The 12,805-nt window shown below is 50.2% G+C and overlaps 1 protein-coding gene across 1 annotated transcript in view; it reads left to right on the forward strand.

The window, feature by feature from the left end:
• Positions 1–12,805, forward strand: part of ZNF536 (zinc finger protein 536) — a 443,484-nt gene that overhangs the window by 118,057 nt on the left and 312,622 nt on the right. The gene's annotated exons all lie outside the window — the stretch shown is intronic.

Genomic DNA, 12,805 nt, shown 5'->3' on the forward strand with positions numbered 1-12,805 from the left:
AAACCATACCTCTTTGCCTGACATTGCTGAAATGTGGAAAAGTGAAAGTTAAAAATAAAATGAAACATTTAAATCTTGGCTGTTGAGAACCTCAGATAGACATCAAGGCCAGTCGATAAGGGCCCCTATCAATTAGGCTTCCATGGTTATCATCAGATTTGGTTTATTAGCAATCGCACAGGTGCAGGGTTCCGGCATTAAGATTGAGAAGGGCTAGGAAAAAATGCGGGGAAATACCATAAAACGGGAAGTGAGGGGCTGGGGAGACAAGGTCGGCTCAGTGGCAGGGCCCCGGCCACGGTGCTGCCACCACTTCATGGAATCTCGTAGGAGGAAGTATCTGCAGCCAAAGGGTTGGAAGTTTTCTCTTCTTTTTTTTTAACCCCCTTTCTTTGAGTTAGAAAGTGTTGATTTCACACTGTGGTGTGTGTTTTCCATCAGCTTCTTGGTGGGTGTATTCTGTGTTAACAGGAGCAGCGAATACCGGCAGTTGTAGCTTCCCCCAGCGGCCGGCGGGCAGGCGGGCAGCGGCTCCGGGACACTCTCGCACCCGGGATGCTCTGGCGATGGAGGCGGCCGCGGGCTTCCCGAGCCTCCAGACTGAACTGTTTGGCTACTTCCCTTCTCAGCATAACGCAGGCAGAACAATTTTTGGTTTCATAGCTGTTTGGTTGGGAAAACAAGCCTGTGGTTGCCAGTAAGGTTTAGAATTTGCCTGCCAGATCAGGGAATGTCTGCGAAGACTATTTTCCCTCTTGGGAGGCAAAACACAGATGGGGGAGTTAGGAGTCTTACAATATTTAGCTGCTACATTGATGGTAGTGATTCTGCCGCCTGGATGCTCACAGTTTCTGAAGGCCCAGCTTAGCGTCCCTGCCAAGGGCCTCAGGTAGGGAAGGGGGTGGGTGGGGCTCCCCACCCCCCACCCCTCTGTGGTTGCTCTGGAATATTCCACATTCTGTGGCTTCTGAGGTGGGTAAGGAGGCGCTGCCAGAATGCTGCCTTTTCCCCTTGACCCATGCCGGGATGAGAAGGGGCACTCGAGGGCAGGAGCTGGAATGACATGGGCTTCTCCTGTGAATGAGCCATGCCATCCTGCACGTGGTCCCTGAGACCCTGTAGAGCAGGTAGAGGCACTGGCCTCACCAGGCTTCCTGCCACCAATGCATGCGTTTTCAGAAGCTGATCACTTGGCATACTCTGGACCAAGATAAAGAAAGATGATGTGCTATTCTTGGGATTGGTCATGAGCAGGTGGGGAGAGTTTCCTTCATGGAAAATGTACATCTTGGAATAATTTGGGGTCATATGAACTGGAGTAGAGTTAAAATTGTGTATCCAAGAGGAAATTCTGTGCTCCAGAGACCAAGAAAGGGGACAGGCTTTCAAAACAAGCAGAGGGCACATGGGCATCTCCTTTCTTGCCTCTTGCTGATTCCTCAGCACACAGGATTCTCAGACCCTGGAGCCTGGAATTATGATGAGCTGGTTGAGAAATTTCTGGACTTCTCAAGGTACTTGTTGGGGGAATCTTACTCCCATTCGTCTCCACCAATGCCCTCCCTATACTTTGAAATAGACACTTGAATTTTTAAAGTCAAATACTATAAAAGTACAGCTTTGGGATGACCAAAGCACCATTACATAGAAACCCTAAGCAATCAGAGAAGGCAATGGCACCCCACTCCAGTACTCTTGCCTGGAAAATCCCATGGATGGAGGAGCCTGGTGGGCTGCAGTCCATGGGGTTGCGAACAGTCAGACACGACTGAGCGACTTCACTTTCACTTTTCCCTTGCATTGGAGAAGGAAATGGCAACCCACTCCAGTGTTCTTGCCTGGAGAATCCCAGGGACGGGGGAGCCTGGTGGACTGCCGTCTGTGGGGTCGCACAGAATTGGACACGACTGAAGCGACTTACAGCAGCAGCAGCTAAGCAATCTAATGCTAACTGAATCCCTCATACACATCAGAAAATGATTTACTGTCCTGCCACAACATGGCTTTCTAGAGTGATCCCAGCAAGGAATGGAGGCAGAGCCTGGAGGTGTGGCTGTGCAGCCTTCCACAGCTTTACCTTCAAAGACCCCATTCTTGGTCTCGAGGCCCAGCGACTTCTAGAAGGACTTGGCTCTCAGAGACCATGGGACCTTCTCTCCATCAGACACAGAGTGGCTCCTGCTGTCCCCAAGGCACGTTCAGCACCCCGGACTCAGGGTGCTGCCCCGAGGCGGCCCCGTGTCCTGGTGCAGACGTGTGAGTCAACAGCCTTCCTGCAGCGGTAGTAATCACCTTAGTTAAATGCCGCAGGAGCGGTACTTTGGGAGCACAGAGGAGGGAGTGAATAATTGTAATTTCTGTGTGATAATGATGATAAGCCCTGCATATGTGTGTGGGGCTTTGCCTCGTGTTTGATCTTCACCGGGAGCTCTCCAGGCTCATGGAGGTAAGGATCCCTGCAAACTCCTCGGTATGCAGCGATGAGGTAGGAAAGTAAGATCCCAGTACTCTCATTTTGCCTGAGAGCAAAAGAAAATCAGAGATGATTTTAACTCCAGAGGGAAGGTAGAGTGAACTAGAAGAGTTTCTTGGGGTTATCTTAATGCTCATCAGTTCCATTGCAGGTAGGTGATATTATTGGTTCCATTTTCCAGATGTGGAGACTGAGGTCAGAGAAGTTGAGTGGCTTCCCCCAGGTCACACAGCTGCTGGATGGCGAGGTGAAGGTTTGCCTGTGCTTGTTTCTGATCTTGGAACATGATCCCTTGGCTACGGAGCAGCCCTGGGTATAGTCATGGATAAGACAGGGGCTAGGGCACAATAAACAAGACAACCATGGATAAGATGATGTCAGAGAGTGATACATGCCATGAGGAAATGATGTGTGGGGTGACATGGGGGAGGGGGAGTATCTGTACTATGAGGGTGAGGGATGGCCCTCCTGAGGAAGGCACGTTGGAAACGAGAGATCTGAAGGACATGTGGGAGCCAGCGAGTGCAGGTCTGGAGGAAGAGCATTCCTGGCAGGGGGAGCAGCATGTGCAAAGGTCCTGTGGTGGGGAAGAAGTCAGTATGTGTGGGGGACAGAGTGGAGGCCATCGAGGCTGGAGCACGTGGGCTCTTGGGAGAGGATGGGTGGGTTGGAGGGCCTGGATAGACATGCCTTTGTAGACCATGGCAAGGACTATTGCCTTTCTTTTACTTTTAATCTGCTTTTAACCAGAGAGCATGTCTTGAGAAACCCCCCCTTTCCAGGTGTGGGAATGCTCCTAGAGCCAGAATTCTGCAAGTGACTTGGACCAAGTCTTGGTGGGTTGTTTGCTGTGGCCTCAGTTTTCTACCAAGAGGGATGTCCTTGGAACTAGTGTAAAACTGGGAGTCAGGAATTTCAGGAACCATGGGTGTAGGAAAAGTGGCCAGTCGCATGGGGGCCACTGTGGTTCATGACAGTGACCTTTGGCTGCTCCTCTGGACTTCCCAGGTGGCTCAGTGGTAAAGAATCTGCCTGTGATGCAGGAGATGCACGTTCAATCCCTGGGTTGGGAAGATCCCCTGGAGAAGGAAATGGCAACCCACTCCAGTATTCTTGCCTGGGAAATCCCATGGACAGAGGAGCCTGGTGGGCTATAGTCCATGGGGTCAAGAAAGAGTCAGACACAACTGAGTGACTAAACAGCAACTGGACCCAGCTGAGCCCCCATAGCTGTGGGCTTGGGGAGAGCTGCAGGGGGCCGTCTTTAGGGCTCCCTTTGATCAGGTTTGCCTAAGTCTGTGCAGGCCTCAGGGAGCTGTAAACATGCTCCATTCACTACCAGGAGGTGTTAACTCCAAACTGATAGCGATCACTTCTTTATCAGTGTTGATTTGTGGGTCATCTAATAACGTGTTGAATGAGTTTGAAGATTCTTGGTAGTTATGGTTTAGGCATCTTTTCCCTTGGGTAGTACAGGTGCTATTGTTAAGCAGGACTCTGTTAAGAAATTCTCGGTAATTTCTAGATTCATAGAACCCTAGGGCTAGCAGAAACTTTTGCTATCAAAGGTACCTTTATTTTCTAGGTGAAGAGACTGGGGCCTAGACAGGGCAAGGGATTTGCTCAAGACCACACAGCGAGCCATTGGCAGAGTCATTCTCACCTGGGCACAAAAGGCAGTTCCAGACAGCTCCAGGAACCCTCTTAGCTGAAAGAAGGCACCAGCAGGGGGAAGGGCTGGTGTCCTGGTCACCTTGGGAGCTTGCACAGCTCCCAGGACAGTCCTGGCATGCTCCAAGTGGTCAGCAGTCATTCACTGATGTATTGACGGACTAACCTCTCCCCTCCGCATATTGTATTTATTAGAATTTGTTGCACCTTGGTTTCAGCAAACTCCATATATAGCAAGTTGACATTTCTTTCCAAATTTTCTGGAAGTCAGGGATTGCAAAGCCCAAGGCCTTGCTAGTATGATTTATGTCAACACCCAGGACACATCGAGGCCAGGACTCTGAGTTCCTGATTCCTGCACAGGTAACTTGAAGGTGTCCCGCAGGTATTCCAGTAGGCTTGTTTTAGGGATAGAAGATGCTGAGGGTTTGGATGAAGGTGATCAGTGCTGAAGGCAGCCTGGCCAGGGGAGGGCTTGGACTCTGCCCCAGAGTGTGTTGTCAGAAGGCACCTAGACAGGTTTTTGCCCAGCCTGGGCGTCTCTCTCTAGGGAGTTGTCCTAAACCCCACTTCAGGGTCCAGGTGGGAAATGCAGGAAGCTGGATGTGTGCTGAGTGAGTGGGGGAGAGCTGATCCCATCGCAGGCGGCCACTCAACTCTCATCAGCTGCACTCGGAAATGTGGGCTGAATTTTCCCAGGTCTTCATAGTTTTTAAGGAAAAAAGTTTAAAAAAACTAGTTCTTTTCCTCCAATGTTGGCAACTTATGAAGTTAAAAAAAAATAACTTTTTTTCAAACACAAGTGTTTCTGTGGACTGAGGAGAGCTCTGAGGAGCACAGGCTCATACACACAGTGGGCATGCGATGAGACCCAGCCAGTGCTGACCTGAGCTGCCCGCAGCACAGCCCAGGCTCCAGAAACACAGGCAGTGGGAAAGGAAGATGACACTTGCAGCCCCAGGCCTCACTCTTCTGCGTTCTCTCCCTGCAGAGAGGCCTGCGAGGCCTCTGGTTACATGGGGTGGGCTGATGCCTGCAAGAGGTGCAGCAGTGGGAACACCCACCTTCTGGGAATGGTGGTCAGGATCCCTGTCTGCAGGCCTCCCCTTCCCACCTCACTGTGTGCCTCCCCAACACCTGAGTTATAGGGTGTCTGATACCCGTGTCTGATACGGGGACAGGGTGATGCATGGATTCTGCCCCCAGGGAGCGGGTGATAGGATGACCCCTCCTCATGCCAGGTGTGGGGCTGCATGGGCACATGCTGTGGCTCCCTTGGAGTCCTGATTTGGTCCTCTTGCAGGGCCTATCCACTCATTCTGCTCACCTGTGTTTGAAATGGGGTGGTCCCGATGCTGTACCTAGCTGACCAGAAACTCTGGCTGCCACTGGACGTGGGTGGCCTGTATTGACCTTGGGAAGAAGCGCAAGAAGATTCTTTCTATCCTGAGAGGCCACCTGGTGTGGGAGAGAAATGGCAAGGCTCCTCGGCCCACCCAGTGCCTGTCCTGGTCCCATGACTCTATCCTGCAAAGGTGGCCCAGGTCCTCCGCTCCCCTGAGAGGCTGGCAGGTGGGCCAGCATCCCCTGCAATGGGGGACGATCCCAAACATCTGCCCGTGGCGGCTCCATCAGGGCGCTGTGCCCCAGGCCTGGCTGTGTGCTGGGAAGGGGTCGCTGGGCTCCAGGCCTCACTTCCTGCTGGCCCCTGCATGGCTCCCACTCATCCTTGTACACTCCCTTCACTCGTCCACATGCAACATGGAGTTTCTGTGTGTGTAATATTATTTGTTTTTATTTCTGTAATCCCTTTATTGTTTGCACAACTGCTGTCAGACTGTTGCCTGAAAGTATCACAGGATAATTGCAGAACGCCTGCATAAGTAATTTCTTATGAAATCGGGCCTTGTCTGCATATAAAATTGTTTGTCGTTGCCGCATACATGGACTTCATTATATCCAGGCTGTTTACCGGGCTCGCACCTTCCCCACAGGCCACGGCAACGAGAGGGCCTGACACTGGGAAATAATGAAATACTATCGTTATTCTCTTTGGTGATATGACATTGCTGGAGGGTGAGAGGCGGTCCGTGGTGGTCATGGTCAGAGACAGCCTGGCCCTGGAAGGGGAAGGGGACCCGGGTCTGGCTTTCCCCGGGGCGGCTGCTGGGGAGGCCAGTGGCTAATCCGTCTGAGCCAGGCATTTCTTCCGACCACATTTCTGTGATATTAATGGTGTGTGGTAGTGAAAGAAATGTGTTTTATTCTCGAGTCTAACCCTGCTGTTATCAAAGTAACTTCCAGCTTATTAGCGACAAAGGACTTTTCTCCTCTCTGCTGCCCTGTTCGCCAGGGCTTCCTGAATTAAACTGCTGTTTCCTGTCCTTTATATGCATGACCACATCTGGGTAGCCTGCTCACAGCCCCGCTGCTTAATAACAATCACCTTCCCTTTCAGTCTCTGTTGATTGTTTCTAATTCACTCTGACAGATAGTGCCTGACAACTTGCCGGCTTTTCCCTCCCTCCGTGACCTGAAGTTACTCACAGCACTTATATAGTCTGTCATTTTTAATATTTGATTTCATTTTAAGTTATGTGTTTTACTGAGAAGATGAAACCAAAAAAAAGGGGACTTGTAATGGAACATAAATTTAACCCTTCTTGCCATCCGGCACCAGCCTGAGCCACCCTCGCTGGTGTCTGGGTGACGGTTTCTCCTTCCTTCTGATTCTCCAGCTGCTGCTGGGGTTTCTTTTCTTCTTTCTCTCTCCCTCTCTCTCTCTCTCTTTTTTTCTTTCTTTCTTTCATATCTGAAAACAAAAGCTTCATGTCATATTCTTTCCTTCTAATGGCGCTTGATTAGTTTATGGAACTAATAATGGTGTCTTCTTCTCTGCAACCAGGTTACAATGGAAAGACCTTTTGGGGGTTTTCTTCTGGGAGGAGGGAGTCAGGGGAGAGGCTTAGTGAAGTCAAAATGACTGGTGTCAATTAAGGTTCAGAACGTGATTTTGATCTTTCTTTCTGGATTCCTTCTTTTTGTGCCAGCTCATGGGACAGAGAAGGGCCGCTCTCCCTGGGTTTGGGACGAGTCGCCCTTGGAGTGAGCCCTTCCCCAGAGTGGGGACCAGGCTGAGTCTGGCCACGCATCTCCTTCTGCCTCTTCTTTCTGAATCTGCCCAGCGAGTGGCCTTGCAGGGCAGGCGTCCTCGTGGGGGGTGGGCAGCCCACGTCACCTCAGGGTCCACTCTGCCATGACTTGGCCTTTGTTTGCCACCAGACAAAGCCTCCTGTGTCCCTCTTGGCCCTTCAGAGGTTGAGAGCTGTGAGGCTGTGCATTAGGTCAGCTTTGCAAATAGACACCACAAAAATTAAAAAAAAAAAAAAAGTGGCATGTTAACCCAATGTGCCTCACTTGTTTCTGCTGGCCTTCTGTGGATGTTGGTCTGTCCCACGCAGTGTGGCTTGGGCGGCTGAAGAACTGCAGTAAGAAGGATCTGGGTTGGGGCTCAGTTCAGAAAAGTTCAAGTTCACTGTCGCCCATACCTGGTCTCCCCATGACCACAGCGCATCCCAGGATGTGAGCTGCCACGCTCAGGAGGGCCCTGCAGCTAAGTGTTCTCTGACTCCTGCGGAGCGGAGGGGTGCTTGTCCTAGAAGCCAGGCAGGCAGGTACCCAGGGAGCTCCTGTAAAGGCGGTCTGCAGGGAGTGCTGGGCTTGGCCCAGAGAAGCACAGAGACTCCAGGTAGGCCCAGATCTACTGCCCACGGGAAGAAGTTCCAGCTGCTTCCCTGCTGCCTCTGAGTCCAGGCCTGCAGACCGAGGTCCTGGGTCCATCTTGTCCCAGCTACTCCCAGGACGCTTTCAGTGGGAAGCTTTCTTCACCAAGCCTGCCCTGTCTAGAGCCTGGGTTCTCCCCCTCTCTCTCTCTGAGCACTGGGGTAAACTGAGGAAAAGGCTGCTTTCTAAGGGGGGGTGTTTTTCCCTTTCCGTAGTCCCAAGCATCCCATCACCGGTTCCTTTTCTTCCTTCTCAAGAGGGTGAAAAAAGTCGAGAATAGTTATTTATTTTGATGGTTTTTCAGTGTTGCTTGTATTGTTTTTGTTTTGAGGTATTCTGATTAAAATTAAAAAGGAAGATTATGCACAAAAAAGTAGAATGAACACAAACCTTTTAACTTTACGTAAGAATTAAATATCTGTATACATAATGGTGTGTTATCAGTAAGAAAGGGACAAAAAATGAATTTTCTCTTTCACTGACTCAGATGGTCTTTATGTGCGAGGTATAGGCCATATGGTAGAGAAAGGGGGGGTGGTGGAAAATCTTGTTTTTCCTTCTGTATCTCCCCATATTTGTAACCTATGGGAGAGACCAGGCGTGTGTGTGTATTTGTGCATGTGTGTGTGTGTGTGTGTATGTATGACATCAATTGTCAGGCAGTGGTGCTGGCTCGCATAATCTGGGATGATCCTCACAATGGCTCCATCTTAGTGAAGTTGGGCTAAAAGGATCCAGGGCCTTGAAGAAAGATACATAGAGAGGCCAAGAGCCACTATGCCCTTTCTGCTTTTAGGAGGGCAGTTGAAATAGAATTTTAAAATAAGTTCTGTATTTGAGGTTTAACCTTCAGCAAGGCCAAATTATGCTTTTATTCCCCTTAAAACGTACTCTTTGGCCATTATTGGTTCTTGTTTTAGAGTCAGAGAGAAATAGGGTGGTTGAAATCAACTAAAAACTTGGTTTGGCCTTGGTGCCTCCATAGGCCATCTATTACCTGGTGAGGCTGGGGCTGAGGTGGAGAGGATTCCTTCAGAGTCCAGCTTTTCTGGGAAGCTGGCCTGCGGGCAGGTGTGGATTTGGGCCTGGAGGGTCCTCAAGCGCCCTGCTTCCCCAGGAGCCAGCTCTGCTCAGGGCTGCAAGTTAGCAGGGCTCCAAGGCCCGTCCCCGAGAATTCACTGACATTGGTCCTACAGGGAGGTAAGGGGTGTGATCCTTCAGCACAGTCGGCAGAATGCAGGAGCTCTTCCGCCATCCTAAGCAACCTGTGGGAACAAATACAGAGCAGGGCACCAGTGATGAAGGTCACGTGGCCTGGGCCACCTTAGAGATTAGAGAGAGCTGTGCATCCAGACTCGGGGAGAGACCAGTTGATCAGAGCAATAGGAATAAGATGCTGACCAGCGATAAGGGAGCTAATGATGGTTGTGGGCCTTCTCTATGCTCAGCACTGCACATCATTTTAGGAAATGGAAAACCAGACCCTTCTTGTGGCTTAGGAGGAGCTTCATGGAGAAGCTGGTGCTGGAGCTGGGCCTTGGGGTCCAGGAAGATTTTCATAAGCTGAGGCGAGGGGAAGACCAGAGAGAAGTTGTTTGCAGAAGGTGGGGACTTGCCAGATGCATTTGGGGCTGGGGGGAGGGGCATATCTGGAGGGACTAAGGTGACCATTCCAGGTGGGGGCAGGAAAGGGGGAGTTGTGGGAAAACTGGGGGTGGGCTTGGTGTTGGGGTGACAAATAGCCTTGTTTTGTTGGGACTTGGGATGTAAGTCTGTGTGAGTGAAGGTGTGGGTCAGAGCCCAAGGTGAAGGCTGCCTGCCAGCTAAGAGTAATCGTGATGAGCCGGGACACACTGCAGAAACGGGTGTCAGGAAGACTATGATACTGAGCTGGGGCAGTGGACATGGGGGTAGGGAGAAAGTAGAAGTGGACGCTGCCCTTCTCTTGGTTGGGGCTCACAGTGACCTCAGAGAGAGAGGCACCCCAGTGACAGCTCTGGGGCGGGGTGTCCAGGCTTCCTGGCCTGCTCTGGTGCTCAGCTATAGGTACATTGCTCACGTCTCAAGCCAGAGCCGAGAACTGTGCACAGCATGTTGGCCTTTAAAAAATAATAAAAAAGGGATTGCCCTTTAACCTGCCCCCCTCTCCCCCCACCACACACTTTGTGTTCATCAGGGTCATCCTCATTTTTCTTTTCATATGTATACAAAAGATGCACTTTGGGTTACACAAGGGGTATATGCCAATGTCGAGAGCAGATGAGAACAATGGAACAATTAGCAGATTCATCAGTTCTTCTGCTTATACTTCAATTCCAAGAGTGAAGTGTTAGTTTGTTCAACTCTCTGCTTTACGCCTTGATCACAGTGTGAAAGTGTTGACTAAGCTTAGCTTCCTGGTCGGAGGGTCGAGACCCATGGCTTTTAAACATGCTTATATGAAATCCAAACATTCATGGCCACTGGTGATCTTGAAATCAAGGCACAACTTATAAAATGAACACATAATTATCTTGTTTATCCAGGGTATAAATAGAGTTCATGCATTTAAAAATTTTTCTTCCTGATAAGGACTTTAGCCAGCATTTGGTCTTTAGATAGCCTGTCTCCTGCCGTGCTCTCTCTCTCCCTCCCTGCTCCCTTCTTCCCTCCCGGCCCCCTCCCTACCCTTCTCCCTCTGTTTCCCCCTCCCCTCCATCCCTCCCTTTCTCTCCCCTGCCCTCCTTTCTCTCTTTCGCCTGCTTCCTTCCCCTCCTTTTCTCCTTCAGAAGGGGGTGACTTATTGGAGCTGCTGTGGCTGTCCCTGGCAGAGGCAGGGCCATGATTTCTTTCTTGGAACCCCTCCTGCTTCCCTTATAGCTTTTGGCAGAACGGAGATGGGTGCCCAGGGCCGGCGTGGTATGCTTGGGCACATTCTTGCCACTTCCACAAATCCAGGGAAGGGCCGTGAAGCCCACACCTGCCTGTGACAGCCCAGCTGGGGACCAGATCCAGAGAGCAAGGCTGCCTGTGAATGAAACCTTCCCAGACCCTCTCTGGTGGGAGTTGGTGGGGGGGGGGGGGGGCACAGTTTATGCTCAGATTGACTCCTTAGTTCTAAGTCTGTCACTTTCATGGTGCACACACCTCCTTTTTCGATTTTTACCATCCTGAGTACCACATACTCCTAGACTTAATTTTTTTTTGACACACTTCTTTTAATTAAATATATTTAGCTCTGTCCTAAATAATAATCTCTATGAAATCTCTGGTCTAATGTGCCCATTATATGTTTTCTCATATCAAATAATAAAATAATTATTTAAGTATTAATTGTTTTTGAAGGAGCAGGGGGTTTTTTGGTTATCACTTAAAACCATCTTGCGTGCCGGCAAGCAAGCCTCTCGGGATCAGCAAGTTGCCCTGTTGGAAGGTTTGCACCCAGCCACATTCCTAGGATTTAGTTCAAGTTACTCCATGAAGCCACTGCGTTCCCAGTTCCCAGCCCCTTCAGCAAGTTCTCCTGACCCCGCTTTCTCATGACCGTGCCCTCAGAATCCCTGATTGTCATTTACATATGTGCTGGTCACATCTGACAATGTTGTGAGCAGTGGTTGGGCCATGCTTTCTGACTTTTTGAAGGCCAAAGAGTCTCATCAATTGAGCTAGCTGTCTTCCAGTTTGTCAGTTTAGTCTGTTTATCTGTGGATGTGTATATCTCTCTACCTATCCATCCATCCATCCATCCTATCCACTGTCCCTCTCTATATCTGTGTATCTATCATCAGTGATCTATCAATTGATCCATTCATCTATCTACTTATCTTCTAATCCACCTCCCACTTTCTTTGTTCATCCTCCTTGAGGAGCCAGGCACTAATTTAGACCCTGGGAATATAGCAGAGAACAAAACAAAGTCCTTACCCTCATGAAGCTGATATTCTAGTTGGAGAAGGCAGACAATAAACAGATAATAGATGAAGAAACCAGAAGCTGGTCTGTAGGGACATGTGCCACACAGAGTACTGAAACAGGGGGATATGAAGCAAAGAGATCAGGACAAGCTGAGGCCGAGGGATCAGGGAGGGCCCCTCTGGGATGGCGATGCTGGGTTCCAGGCTCTGAAGGGCAAGGCAGAGTCCTGCCAAGATGCGGCAACACCTGGACAGAGGGCAGAGCTCATGTAAAGGCTGTGAGGCAGGGGCAGGCTCGATGACTGAGGGGCAGGGAGGAAATTCAGAAAGAAGGATGCAACCGTATTTGATTCCAACTTTGATAAGTTTTTCTTTTCTCACGTCCTAGGGGCTATAGTCCCTTTTCTATGTCCCTCAGCTCTGAAAGCCCTCGTGTCAAATCCCTTCTGCTGGGAGCTTTGGAAGCAGGGCCATGTTGTCCCCTGTAGGCTTGGAGGGCTGGAGGGGAGAACACCATGATGAGGCGCCCGCTGACATGCTAATATTTCATTTTAATCTTGAGTGCCAGGTTACTTTCCAAATGAAGTGTCTCAGGCAAGGCTCTAACTTACATGAAATAAAAGAGTTTAGTGCTAATTAAATAGCATCTGACTACTGAAGCCATATTTATTGATGGTCTAAAAGAACATCATCTAGGTGGGTGGACTGGGAACATGCCTCTGCTAGAAATGCACCTTCAAGTCCTGGGATTCTTGCGTTTTAGGCTCACACACCCCACGCCTGGCAAAGCATGTGGGGCTGGGACCCTGGAGAAGTCCCTGCAGCTTTCTCTGCTGGGTGCAGAGATCAGTGCCTTTAATGTGGACTTGGTTCAGGAGGTCTGGGGCAGGGGGGCCAAGCTGCTCGTTTTTAACCAGGTCCCAGGAAGTGCCGATAATGCTGGTCCAGCTGCATGGCGAGTAGGAGGGTCTAGAACAGACCAGGG

The sequence above is a fragment of the Dama dama genome, chromosome 4, assembly GCF_033118175.1.
Source record: "Dama dama isolate Ldn47 chromosome 4, ASM3311817v1, whole genome shotgun sequence".
Lineage (NCBI taxonomy): Eukaryota > Metazoa > Chordata > Mammalia > Artiodactyla > Cervidae > Dama > Dama dama.